General features: G+C 39.4%; 1 protein-coding gene across 2 annotated transcripts in view; it reads left to right on the forward strand.

The window, feature by feature from the left end:
* Nucleotides 1–14,241, forward strand: part of PTCHD4 (patched domain containing 4) — a gene marked incomplete at both ends in the record, with an annotated part of 68,603 nt that overhangs the window by 20,151 nt on the left and 34,211 nt on the right. The window lies entirely within an intron of this gene.

Here is a 14,241-nt window from a genome sequence, read left to right on the forward strand (position 1 = left end):
CGACCCAGATGACTGTGTTCCTCCCACTCTCTAGTAATTCTACAATGAAATCCATGGAAATTTCCTTCCAGGGAGCTGAGGGGGTTGCTACTGGTTGCAGAACCCAGGTGGCTTCCCTTGTAATCTTTTAGCTGAGGCACAAATTGGGCAGCTAGCCACATAGCTTTCAATGTCCTTTTTTATTGATGGACACCAAAATTGCCTTTTGACCAGTTGTAACATTTTCACAAACCCAAAATGGCCTGTGGATTTTGAATCATGGCACAGTTGCATGAATGTTAGTCTTTGGCTTTTGGGTATGTATAGTTTTCCTCCAACCCAAGGCAGCCCATCAGTCATGATGCATAAGTTCTTATGGCTTAGGAACCATTCATCTGTCTCTAGCGCTTTTTTTAATTCAATTCCTGCTTGGCTTGCTAAAGGTTTTTGGAGTTTGGCTTGTGCTCGGGTGGTGACTAGTGCTGCCAACTGTTTACTCAGCATGAGGGGTTTTGTTACCTCGCTCCAGGTGCTGTTGTATTGTGGCATTCTGGGGAGTGCGTCTGCTAGAAAGTCCCCCCCCCCGGCAAGCGTTTCAATGTGAAGTTACATCAGTGGAAATGCTGCAACCACCTTGCTTGTTTAGGGGTTAATGTTAGTTAATGTTATCTGTGGGATGCAGGCAGTGCCATGCCCCCTCCAGTCTGCAGAATAATCTCTCTCCATGGAACCTGTCCTTGGTGCTCAAAAGTCCGGGGACCTCTGTTCCAGGATATACATTCATTTTCAGAACTTTAATCTTGCCCCAAAAGATAAAATTTAAAGACTGGCATCGATTAAGACCTAAGGAAATATTCTTAAATATTTACTATAAGGAATTAATAATTGCTTAATAAATTAATGGAGGTACCTATAGAAGAGATTATTTGTAGCTCAGGGTTGAACTGTGAGGTACTTGCTAGTCTTTCAGCTTGGTTGTTTTTTTGCAGACTGTTCATTACCAAACTAGGTAACATCATCAGCCTTAGAAAGAATTGGAATTTGCTCTCATTTTATATATTAATGGCTTGCCCTATCAGAGTAGGTGGGAGTGTTTCAATGGTTCATTGATTCAGTTGTTGTTTACTCTTTGTCTGAATTGGTAGCTCCTTTATTGGGGTAATTTTTACTGCTTGATTGTTGGTCTAATATTAATCTTGGTATTAATTTCTGCTCATCTGTATGGCGATTACTGGTGAGAAGGTCTTTTCATCTTTTTGTTTCCTTCATGGCATTTTGATTGTCTTTTTTGATTGGTATGTAGACGTTGTTCACCTCTATGTGCCTGTTGATGGCTGATTTGTCTCAGTGCCAGATTTTCAGGAATTCTCTAGCATTTTTTGGACTTGGCTTGGTCTAGGATGCTCACTGTTTCTCAGTTGAAACTATGGTTAAGTCTGTCCATGTACTGTGAAATTAAGGAGTTTTCATTGTGTTTTCTGACTGCTAGTTTTTTTTTAAATTTTGACAGAAATTCAATTTTTTGACAGTTAATTAACAATTAACCAATTCATTAATTAGCAAGTTAATAAACAATTAACCAATGTAACAGTTTGCTTCCCAGAGTTATGGGTGTTCCATCACTGGAAGTTTTCAAGAGACGATTGGACAACTATTTGTCCAGGATGTTATAAGGTCTCCTGACATAGGTAGGGAGTTGGACTAGAAGACCTCCAGGGTCCCTTCCAGCCCTATGATTCTGTTTCTGTTTCTAACTGAATATCCTGTCATTTTCCCAAACACATTTAGAAAATGCATTAAAGTTGGAACTGAGATATGGACATGGACTGTAGACATAAATAATAATGGCAACATATAATATTACTACACTTAATGAATTATTATGATATAGATCATGAATATTATAAGCTATAGCAGCACAAACTATTAAAAAATCAAACTCTGCATTCCTAGCTTAGTGCCTTAGTGGAAAAGTGTATGAAAAGCTAGCACTACCTTTCACTTTGGATACGAGAACTACATTAAGTGTAACTCTTTCTTTGAGCATCACCTTATGAGCTTTCCTGCGAAATAGGTATTTTATTACTTGTTATGATTTGGCTCTTGAAACTTAATTCCTTTGGAACATTGCTCTTGATAAATAATTTTTTTACATTTGTCCACACTAATTATGGAAGTTAAGAGCTACCAGATATATGAGGACCCCTAAACGGAAATTGGAAATTAGGTTAATTGTTACCATCTAGTGGTTGTCCAGATTTTTGAAGTTAAGAACTAGTAGCCCTACATTTTTTGAGAGAGAGGACCTACAACATCCCTTCAAAATTCCAAAAACATATTTTCAACACTCTCCACTGCCCCGCCCCCCAGAAATGACTGGGGACACTGCTTTAATCCAGAGAAACACCATATTTGTCAGTCCGAGGACTCCGCTAAGACAGGGCAAACCCTAAATTTGATTACATTTTATTTACATGTTATGTTTGAATATAAACTAACTACACTTCATATGACTGTGTGCTGTAGGCATGGATGGATTTTTGTAATTCCTGCTGCTTTAAATGTTATAATTTAATCATGGATTTTTTAAAAGTTTCCAAGAGTGACATCCAAGTCTTTTCGGGTTTTCCTGTGATCCTGGGACTCAGACTACATATCACTTATTCAGCATGGCCATTTGAATTTGGGCTGTATTGGTTCAGCGCTCTTCAAGATCTGCTGATTTTATTCTACTTAGTCAAACAGAGCCAGTACTTTATTGTCATCTCCAAAATGCTGGAGTGAGAGTTTTTTCCCCCAATCTTATTGTCATGCAGAGAATATATAACCCGTTATAACCAGTGTATTATACAGTAATCAAGGCTGTTAAAGTGGGTAATATCATTGCAGCTGATGATATACTGTAGCTCTCACCTGATAATTCTGTCTCAAGGACTTACACATTCCCAGGAAAAAAACCTAATAAAAATACAAGGGCAAATCTAATTAAACTGTCACATTCATCACTTTCTCACAACTAAAGTCAATTGAATGCAGACACCACTGTATTCTGCTTATTTTTTATTATGCAGTTATACTTGTAAACCTCTTAAATTTTAAATCTAATTGAAAATAATTAGTCATGACTTCAGTTCACACTACTAGTGTGTCTTATATAATCCTAGTATTTCTATCTCTGCTTTTTAAACTTAGGAAATCTTTTCACAAGATCACGTCCTGAATACATATCCACCATCTAGCACTGTCTGTAGGAGCTATGAGCTACAAATAATCTTTCTGAGACATTTAATTTTTTCCTTTTGTGTTTGTACCTTTGAGTCATTCTTGACTCCTAATGACTGCCTGGACAAGTCCCTGCAATTTTCTTGGAAATGGTTTGCCCTTGCCTCCTTCTCAGGGCTGAGAGAAAGTGATGGCCATAAGGTCACACAAATGACTTCAGGCCTAAGGTGGGACTCACAGCCTCCTGGTTTCTAGTTTAGTGCCTCAACGGCTACATCAACCACTACACTAAACCCAAATAATTTTTCCTATTACTTGCATAATATATCTGAGATTTATTGTGAGACTTTCTGCATGTCACATATGCGTTCTTGATAAGGTATCTCTCTCTCTCTCTCTGTTCATGCTGAGTTTTTCTCTCAGAGGCTAAGAAAATGTCCATGTTTTAAAGTCTTAGAGTTTTCCATTCTAAGACTGCTCCAGATAGTGCAACTGCTGCAGGAGGCACCCCAGCATATAAAGGGTTCCCATTATTAAGCCCCTATGGGCATAAATGTGGAAACTCTGGTTATGGTTCTCTGTTCATGTCACAACAGAAGTGAGCTTGCTATCCTTCTGCTTGGAGACAGAGAACATTTGAAAGCCGTGGAGGACAATTCAGGCACAGTGGGGGGTGGGCGGAGGGAAAGAGAGCAGCGACTAAACTGCAGTTTGTTCTTTATCTGAGCTGAGCTGGAACAGCATAGCAAGCAATGGCCAGGGGGAAAAAAAAGAATGTTTTTTCTTAGAAAAGTCAGCGCTAATTTCAGTTCTGGTTGTCTCTACTGCTGTTGGAAAGGACACCATTCTGTGTCCACCCAAAAGGACCTTGGCTCACTTTTTCTGAAGAGATTAAGCAAAACAAAATACAACTGAAATTCCTCCTCTTGAAATGGGCTGCAAACTACTATACTCCAGTGTGTGATACACTGACATCATTAAACACTCAATTGAACACCTGTTTCAATTTAATCAGAGCCTATTAATTGGCTATGAAGATCCATGAGATTTTGAATGTCCTTATGAGTAGCACCTTAATGTTTTTCGAGTTGCCCTCCTTTTCTGTAGGGATTGTTGTTTGGCACTCCTAAAGCTCTTCCTTTCATGGCCCTCTTGAGTCTTTGCAATATTATTAATCAGAGGTTATGATTGGCTTAGGTCCTAGGACACTATTGGAAAATACGAATGAGCCTTTTGTGGCTATCCAGATGTTATGAGATTGTAACGTCAATTGTCCCTCACCTTATAGTCCAGGAGTGATGGGAGTTGGAGGGGGTGCAGAAAAAAATACGATTCCAGAAGCAGCATTACTAGCAAACACTTTGCCTAAGTCAGAAATGGCCAGTCAGACGCCTGCAGTCCTGTTGCCACCCAGAACAAGGAGACTGCAAGAGGAGTCCTTCTGGAACAAACAGGCTAGCAGAGTCTGGCATACCAAGCCTGACTCATCCCAAGGAAGTCTTCCTCAGGTCAGCATAAGTTTGTTGTTTTCCCCTCACTCTAATGTTTTAAAGCCTGTTTTAGAATTAAACAGGAAATGAGGAATCTGTCATTTCTTTCCTGCATTCTGACACAGTATATGAAAAGAAAGAGTTAATTTCTTCCACTTCTTTCTTTTTAGTCTTTCCCCTTTGCTGCTTGCAACATTATTTATCCTTTTCTGTCTCTGTTTCTTCTGCCTGTGAGACAAGCTTCAGTAGTTAACCATTAATTCTCTATTTCATTAGCTTCTGTCTTTAAAAAAACACCACTGATAGTCTAAATAACTTACCAAAGGGCTCTCTCTTCTTCTGTCAAATTATTCACATCATGCTTCTTAAATGTGGAAAACATGCTAATTTCTGGGCAAGTTTTCTAAAACATCTGTATCCTCTATCATCGAATAGCTATAGAACTGTGATGGAAAGTTCCTTTAACTCATCTGGGCTATATTTCTACACACACACACACACACACACACACACACAAACACACACACACACACCCCTCACAAACATCAATCTTTGCATTCTGGAAGGGTTTATTCTGTAACTGAAACAAATACTTTATTGACAGGAAGAAATATATGTAACCTAAGCAAGTCCAGGCAACATTTTTTTTCCTGAGCTGCAGGAATATATTACAAAAGTGATTGCATTTGATGCATTCAATTTTGTTTTCTTCTGTGGCCTTCTATATATTAAAAAGGTAAAGGTTCCCCCGCACATGCGTGCTAGTCGTTTCCGACTCTAGGGGCCGGTGCTCATCTCTGTTTCAAAGCTGAAGAGCCAGCGCTTGTCCGAGGACATCTCCGTGGTCATGTGGCCGGCATGACTAGACACCAAAGGCGCACAGAACGCTGTTACCTTCCCATCGTAGTGGTCCCTATTTTTCTACTTGCATTTTTACGTGCTTTCGAACTGCTAGGTTGGCAGAAGCTGGGATGAGTAACAGGCACTCACTCTGCTATGCGGCACTTGGGATTCAACCTGCCAAACTGCCGACCTTCTGATCGACAAGCTCATCGTCCTAACCCACTGAGCCACCGCGTCCCTTCTTCTATATATTACTGGCTTGTAATTCACCCAGAGCCTTCTGTTTTGGGCAAAGTAGAGAAACTGTAAATAAATACATAGCATATGTGTTTCAACTTGCTTATTTTTTTTCTTCTTCCCAAGGTCATTACAGGGGCTAGGATATACCTGAAAAGTGCTTTATATATACATGTACACATAGGGAATGAATACCATAAATAGGCGTTTTTGAGGCTACTTTGAAGGGGTTTAAATATGGAATAAAACTCAGCCAACTAGAAACACACCCTTGATTCCAGTTTAAGAAGAGAGTTGTTGTTGTTGTTGTTAGTTGCGAAGTCGTGTCCGACCCATCGCGACCCTATGGACAACATTCCTCCAGGCCTTCCTGTCCTCTACCATCTTCTGGAGTCCATTTAAGCTCATGCCTACTGCTTCAGTGACTCCATCCAGCCACCTCATTCTCTGTCGTCCCCTTCTTCTATTGCCCTCAATCTTTCCCAGCATTAGGCTATTCTCCAGTGAGTCCTTCCTTCTCATTAGGTGGCCAAAGTATTTGAGTTTTAGCTTCAGGATCTCGCCTTCTAAAGAGCAGTCAGGGTTGATCTCCTCTAGGACTGACCGGTTTGATCGCCTTGCAGTCCAAGGGACTTGCAGGAGTCTTCTCCAGCACCATAGTTCAAAGGCTTCAATTCTTTGGCGCTCAGCCTTTCTTATGGTCCAACTTTCACTGCCATACATTGCAACTGGGAAGACCATAGCCTTGACTATACACACTTTTGTTGACAGGGTGATGTCTCTGCTTTTTAGTGTGCTGTCTAGATTTGCCATTGCTTTCCTCCCGAGGAGCAAGCGTTTTTTAATTTCTTGGCTACAGTCCCCATCTGCAGTGATCTTGGAGCCCAGGAAAATAAAATCTGTCACTACCTCCATTTCTTCCCCATCTATTTGCCAGGAATTGAGAGGGCCAGATGCCATGATCTTGGTTTTCTTAATGTTTAGTTTCAACCCAAGTTTTGCACTCTCCTTCTTCACTCGCAACAAGAGGCTCTTTAGTTCCTCTTCACTTTCTGCCATTAGAGTGGTATCATCTGCATATCTTAGGTTGTTGATGTTTCTTCCGGCAATCTTAATTCCAACTTTTGATTCATCTAGCCCTGCCTTTCTCATGATGTGCTCTGCATATAAGTTAAATAGGCAAGGCGACAGTATGCAGCCTTGCCGGACTCCTTTCCCAATTTTGAACCAATCAGTGGTTCCGTGTCCAGGTCTCACTGTTGCTTCTTGGTCCGCATATAGGTTTCTCAAGAGACAAATAAGATGGTCTGGTACGCCCATCTCTTTAAGGACTTGCCACAGTTTGTTATGATCCACACAATCAAAAGCTTTAGCATAGTCAATGAAGCAGAAGTAGATGTTTTTCTGGAACTCTCTAGCTTTCTCCATGATCCAGCGTATGTTAGCAATTTGATCTCTAGTTCCTCTGCCTCTTTGAAATCCTGCCTGTACTTGTGGTAGTTCTCGATCCACATACTGCTGGAGTCTAGCTTGTAGAATTTTAAGCATAACTTTACTAGCATGTGAAATGAGTGCAATGGTGCGATAGTTTGAACATTCTTTGGCACTGCCTTTCTTTGGAATTGGAATGTAAACTGATCTTTTCCAATCCTGTGGCCACTGTTGAGTTTTCCAAATTTGCTGGCAAATTGAGTGTAGCACTTTTACTGCATCGTCTTTTAAGATTTTGAATAGCTCAGCTGGAATACTGTCACCTCCACTAGCTTTGTTGTTGCTCAGCTTTTCTAAGGCCCACTTCACATTCTAGGATGTCTGGCTCGAGGTCAGTGACCACCTCATTGTGATTATCAGGAACGTTAAGCTCATTCTTGTATAGTTCTTCTGTGTAATTTTGCCACCTCTTCTAAATCTCTTCTGCCTCTGTTAGGTCCCTGCCATTTTGGTCCTTTATCATGCCCATTTTTGCATGAAACGTTCCTTTCATCTCTCCAATTTTCTTGAAAAGATCTCTGGTCCTCCCTATTCTATTGTTTTCTTCTATTTCTTTGCATTGTTCATTTAAGAAGGCATTCTTATCTCTTCTAGCTATTCTTTGGAATTCTGCATTTAATTGGGCATATCTTTCTTTTTCTCCCTTGCCTTTCGCTTCCCTCCTTTCCTCAGCTATTTGCAAAGCTTCCTCAGACAGCCATTTTGCTTTCTTGCATTTCTTTTTCTTTGGGATGATTTTGGTTGCTACCTGTTGTACAATGTTGCGAACCTCTGTCCATAGTTCTTCAGGCACTCTGTCTATCAGATCTAATTTCTTAAATCTATTTGTCACCTCTACTGTATATTGAACAGGGATATGATTTAATTCGTACCTGACTGGCCTAGTGCTTTTCCCTACTTTCTTTAATTTAAGCCTAAACTTTGCAACAAGAAGCTCATGGTCTGAGCCACAGTCAGCTCCTGGTCTTGTTTTTACTGACTGTATAGAGCTTCTCCATCTTTGGCTGCAGAGCATATAGTCAATCTGATTTCTGTGTTGACCATCTGGTGATGTCCATGTGTAGACCCGTCTCTTGGGTTGTTGGAAAAGAGTGTTTGCTATGACCATTGTATTCTCTTGACAAAATTCTATCAGCCTGTGCCCTGCTTCATTTTGTACTCCAAGGCCAAACGTGCCTGTTATTCCGGTTATCTTTTGGCTTCCTACTTTAGCATTCCAATCCCCCATGATGATAAGGACATCATTTTTTGGTGTTAGTTCTATAAGGTGCTGTAGAGCTTCTCAAATGTAAGCTAGGGTATGTTATGAGATGTTTTCCTAGTAAAATATTCTAAAAGTTATATTGTCTCCCTGTCGGTGGGGGGTCCCATAGCCCAATAGAATTTTTTCTGGATTCTATTTTAAAATAAATCTATGTTTAGCAGTTGCTTTCTGTAGAGGAAATCTTGGGAGTGTAGTGACATGCTTTGCCAAGTCTAAAATTTTGGCTCAGCAAATTTGTCCATTACAAATGTTACATGTGTCTGGGCAAGCATTTCATGCAAGGGATATGATCAACAGCAAGAGCTGTGCAGCACTATTACCATAGTCACAATTGCATTTCGTTATTTCTATAGCTCCAAAACAAAGGTGTTCAAAATATAATCCCACTCTGTTCTTTAGGATTACTGATCCTTTTTTAAAAAAATGGGAGTTTTTGAGGTTTTGACCATGTTTGTGTGTGTGTGTATGTATTTTCAGTGTGTGTGATTTAAGTACTAAATGTATGAAATATTTACATTTCTTCTCCTTCCATTCCCACTGATTTGAGCAATGGCTTAGCTGCCCAAGTAACAATCCCAGGGACCAGACTCTCCTGAAATTATGCTGTGTGATAGTGTTTAATGGAAATATGTATTAGGCGCTTTCACCTTGGGAATTTTAAATGTACCATGTTTGATTTAGAATAGAATAGAATAGAGCTGGGAGGAACCTTGGAGGTCTTCTAGTCCAGCCACCTGCTCAACAGGAGAAACTACCATCTCAGACAAATGACTGTCTAGCCTCTTTTTAAAAATCTCCAGTGATGGAGTGCCCACAATTTCTGGGGGCAAGCTATTCCATCAGTTAATTGTCCTCACAGTCAGGAAGTTTCTCCTTAATTCCAGGTTGCTTCTCTCTTTGATCAGTGTCTTGAACTGCCCTCTGGTGCTTTGGTGAATAACATGACCCACTCTTCTTTGTAGCAGCCTTTCAAATACTGGAATACTGCTATCATGTCTCCCCTATTTCTTCTTTTCTTTAGACTAGCCAAACCCAAGTCCCGCAGCCATTCTTTGTATGTTTTAATCTCCAGGCCTTTGATCATCTTAGTTGCTTTTCTCTGATTTTTCCCCCCAAACTCTCAATATCTTTTCTGTGATATGGTGACCAAAATTGGCTGCATTATTCCAGGTGTGGTCTTACTAGGGTTTTATAAAGTGGTAATAATACTTTGTGTGATCTTGATTCTATGCCTCTGCTTATACAACTCAGAATTATATTAGCTTTTTTGGCTGCTGCTACAGACTGCTGGTTCATGGTTAAGTGATCTAAGATAGTATGTTTTTGGTGGTATCAGTGGAATCTTACGGAGACCCTAAGAAATATTATTACATTTTTCTTCAAACGCTTAAAGCTGATAATGAGGATTACAACATTCAATTCCAACCTTTGACTTCCCATGAATATTAGCAGTATAATATACTCCCAGCATAATTTGGCCACCATATCTGGTAAGAATCAAACTGGGGGAAATGGTTCTACTCCAAGATTTATTTCTCTGTTTTCATTTACATAATTGAGAAATTATCTGATTTAGAGAATATTTGACTCCTTTAAGTAATAAAACAAAAACAGTACTGATCACAATCTGAGCAAAATAACAGGGCTATTGTGTAAATTTTAGATTCCACTACAGACCTCAGTAATCCTTGAATGTGTGGCCATGCACAGCTTTTGGACCTCATAATTTGAGATTTTCTGAATGGTAATTTGTCAGCTAGGAGCTAAGGCTGTAGATAATGTCTGCTGTTTTCTGCTTTTACCAGATTATTAAAAGTTTATACCTGACAGTTCTAGCTCTCCACAAGCAAGGATTTTTGCATCGTTCTTGTGCCACATTTGGGATTATTATCATTCAGTAAAAAATTGTTTGAAATAACATTAAATCAATTTTAACAGCAAATCCAAGTAAATTCAGAAAGAGAGAAAGATTAAAATTGTAATATTTCATGAGTGCAACTCTGCAGGGAACCTTGTGGTAGGTACATGCCTGCTACCCATTTCCCCCCTTCACCAAGCCCCTGTTCTGAGTTGGGCCACCAAGCCAACTGGTGCCCTCAAACTCCATCAGTAGTACTATAATAATTTCAGGAATAGAAAACATATCCTGCAGTCCAGATTTTTGAGTTTTCTGTGCCAGCACAGGTGGCTGCCAAGAAGCAAATTAGTAATCTATAAATCAGCCACAGGTCAGAGGTAAGCAAGCTCAGGCTCTATCACAGTTAGATGGAATAAAATAGCCTTTGAAGAAGTCCTTCTGCAGTATCTTTGAAGATAGACTGCACTCATCCATCCAATAGGCCAGCAGGGATCAAGACTAGTAAACTATCAATCAGGCAACATATTCAAGGGAGAAACAAAGAATGAGGCCAGAGGAAATCCAAAGTCCAACACACAGTCATGTAGAATATTCACCAGCAGCTTTTTTTTAGCACTGTTCAAAGAGAAAAAAATGCAATAAACAAATTTATAAGTGCATTGCTGAGATCCATCAAATTGGAGCTGCAGAGTGCTGTCCCATTAGCACTTACGTGCCTTTTGGGTAGCCTCTCAGATCTGGGAAATTTACCCCTCTGGTCTTAGATGTTCATTAAATGCCTCTGCTCAGTTCCTCAACTTTTGAGTTACTGCCAGTGAGAGAGGATAAGAGAGCCTGTGAATCTGCTGGCTTTGGCCAAGTCAGAGTGAACTCACTAGTTCCAATACTGCTGAAATCTCCAACCACTACAAGGCTGTGGCCACTTGTTGACACTAGTTCCATTTCCTCTCCGTCCTTTTCATCTAAAATCATCTCACCTGGCAGGATCGTAATAGTGAAGTGATAGCAACTTCTACTCCTAGCCTCTCTAAACCCGAACACCCTGTAGTCAAAATCAGCCACATCACCAGGAGACAAAGTGGAGAAGTTCTGCTGCTCCTATTTCTGTCTCCACACTCCAGAATGATGGCCCGAGAAAATCAACATTTCCTCACTATAGAAGAAATAAGAAAGTCAAAGGGCATCCTGGGATGGAATAGTAGAAGGGGTATGCTCAACTGGCAATGAATAAAGAAAGAAAATATGACAAAGTAGAGCTTTGAGGCAGAAGTCAGGAGAACATAGGTTGGTTCCTTTCTGCTTGGAAGTGAGCACATCAGTAGCTCCACTAGGACTTAAATGTGGGCCAAATACATTGCAACCTGTCTCCCAAACACCTCAAGAGACGAGGAGGCCTATGAAGTTTTTGTTCAGACTGGCTTCCAACGAGAAGGAAGTGCTAAGAGGACTTTAGTAGCCTCGGCATTCTCAATACTGAAGTGTGCTCCAGTTTTTAAAAAGCAAACGCAAGACACAAGCAGGTTCAGTATAGTTGAGACAGCCTAGATTTTTTCCCAGTGTTGCGTCCCCAACTCTCCACATAGCACTAAAATATCTAAGGCTTCCATTTCTGCATTTGTACATTTTTATCTGCTTCCCGAAGATGTGATAGACAGCTCTTCCTTCCCTGAAGGCTGCCGCTCCTTTCTGCCAAGTTCATGCTCATGCGTGGCACATTTAGAAATTAATTTCAAACAAATATCACAGTTTAAAGCGATTGACAGATATTATCAGTGGTATCATGAATTGTTTCTTCTTGTTTCATTACTGAAAGCAGTATAACCCTTCCTTGAATTATTTTAGAACTGACATGAGATTATATAATGATACAATTGCTATTTGTTATCAACTACGGCTAAACAGTCAGTGGCATATTAGCCATTATGAAAATATCCAGTCAGCAGTTGTGTGAAACAAAGGCAGGCAAGCAAGTTGGCTGATTTACTGAAAGACATGTGATTTACAATCTATAGTTTTTGCATTCCTTGGTTACTCAGCATCTCCTAGGAATGGAAGGTACCTCTCCCTATTGTAGTATTAGCGTATTACAGTCATATCTGGAAGGGATAGCTTGGATGAGAGGATCATGAATGGAATGGGTGTGTATTGCCTATCAGAAATTTCAGCTTCCTTACATAGTTGAAACGATCACATCCAACACAAGTGTGAGCCATGCCCACCAATCCACAGGAACTGGAAGTGAACCCAAAAAGAAACAGTTCCTTCCTATAAATACCATGTATGTAATTGTGCAGGAAGAAATTGTTGACTAACTTTTCAGGCAAGGATTTCTACTTAAGGATGGGGCTAAGTTTCTGTTTTTCAAAAAGCATCTGAGATCAATGGCTAATAACTGCAATGCTGTATTTGGCAGTATCTTCATGGATTTCTCTATGTGGACAACTACATGCATGACTGTTTTGTAAGGAGCAGTTGCCTCTCCCTTCCAACTTTTCTGTTGCCTGTCTTGAAGGGCTGACAGTTTGCCAATCCAAATACGACAGGAGAGTCAAATGACATAGTTTCATGCCTTATAGAGATACAGATGCTAACACTACTAGCTTATTGTAATAAACAGTATGGTGGAACAGACAAAGCCTAATTCAACTCAGCAAAGTAGTTGTCAAAGAAGGTTGTTGCATTCTTTTGTATTCTTAAAAAAAACCAAATATCAACACTGTGCATGATGCCTTGTTTCTTAGAAAAACAGTTTAATTAGTTTGGTTTTTAAAAAGTTATGAATTCCTTAAATTAGGAAATTTCACTATTCTGATTTAAAACCAGTGTTTTTGCCAACAGCAGGAAGTGTAATGTTTTGTACCTGTTTGTCATAGTGAAATTCCCCATTACAATTGCTTTCCAAATCTGAAAATAAGATTTGTTTCGACCTCTGATTTAGCAAGATTTGAATGTCTTATTTAACTTTGACCAAGTACAGTTACAACAAGGAGATTTAGTGTGACAACTTCCATCTTAATAGAGAAGCCTATGCACACATTTGGGAATGAAACCAATATTTATTCTACACATTATTATGTCCCATTGAAATCCATATGGCTTCCTTTCAAATAACTGTGTGTAGGACTGTAACTTTGCTTCTAGATCCATATGTAAATCATGGGTTATTAGGGTTAAAAAGAATTATTTTACTGTATTACTCAACAGTACCCTAGTGAACGTGGCCATAGAACAATGGTGGTAATTATTTCAGATCGATTTATTTATTAAATTTATATACCACCTATCTCCCTGATAAGGTGAGAAATATGTAGTTAGGGAATAATTCTTTCTATTATGATTTCAAATTGTTATTGATGGATTAATAGTAATTGGTCATGGGCTCTGTCCATAATTTCAGTTAGAGAAATAACCATTGTGAATGTTGCCTCATGCATAAAGGATCATAATCGGTTCCAATTTTGTTTGTACTTTTCTTTAAAACTGTTTGTTCTTATGGAATTAACATTATTTTTAACGTGACTGAAAAGCAAAACAAATGCATTCTCATTCATTGTTTGGATGTGGAATAACCCAAAATATAAGTGGAAGAAAAAACAAATTCCAATCCTTTAATTTCTGTTGTTCATTTGTCCGTGAGGCTGCTCTATTGCCCTCCTTCTCATTGATAAAGTATTTTTATAAAGAAAAGGAGGAGGCAGCAAAACCTTTGTATGTTATAGCTTTTTTAGTCCCCCCCCTGCTAGTTTGCAAGAATATGTAGTTAAATTAATATACACAACACATTGCTGATTGAATTGGGGTGTCTTGCCATCCTTGCAATTCCTCCAGTTGACCATGGTCTTCCCTGAAGTTTCTTT

Source organism: Vipera ursinii (assembly GCF_947247035.1).
Source record: "Vipera ursinii genome assembly, chromosome: 1".
NCBI lineage: Eukaryota > Metazoa > Chordata > Lepidosauria > Squamata > Viperidae > Vipera > Vipera ursinii.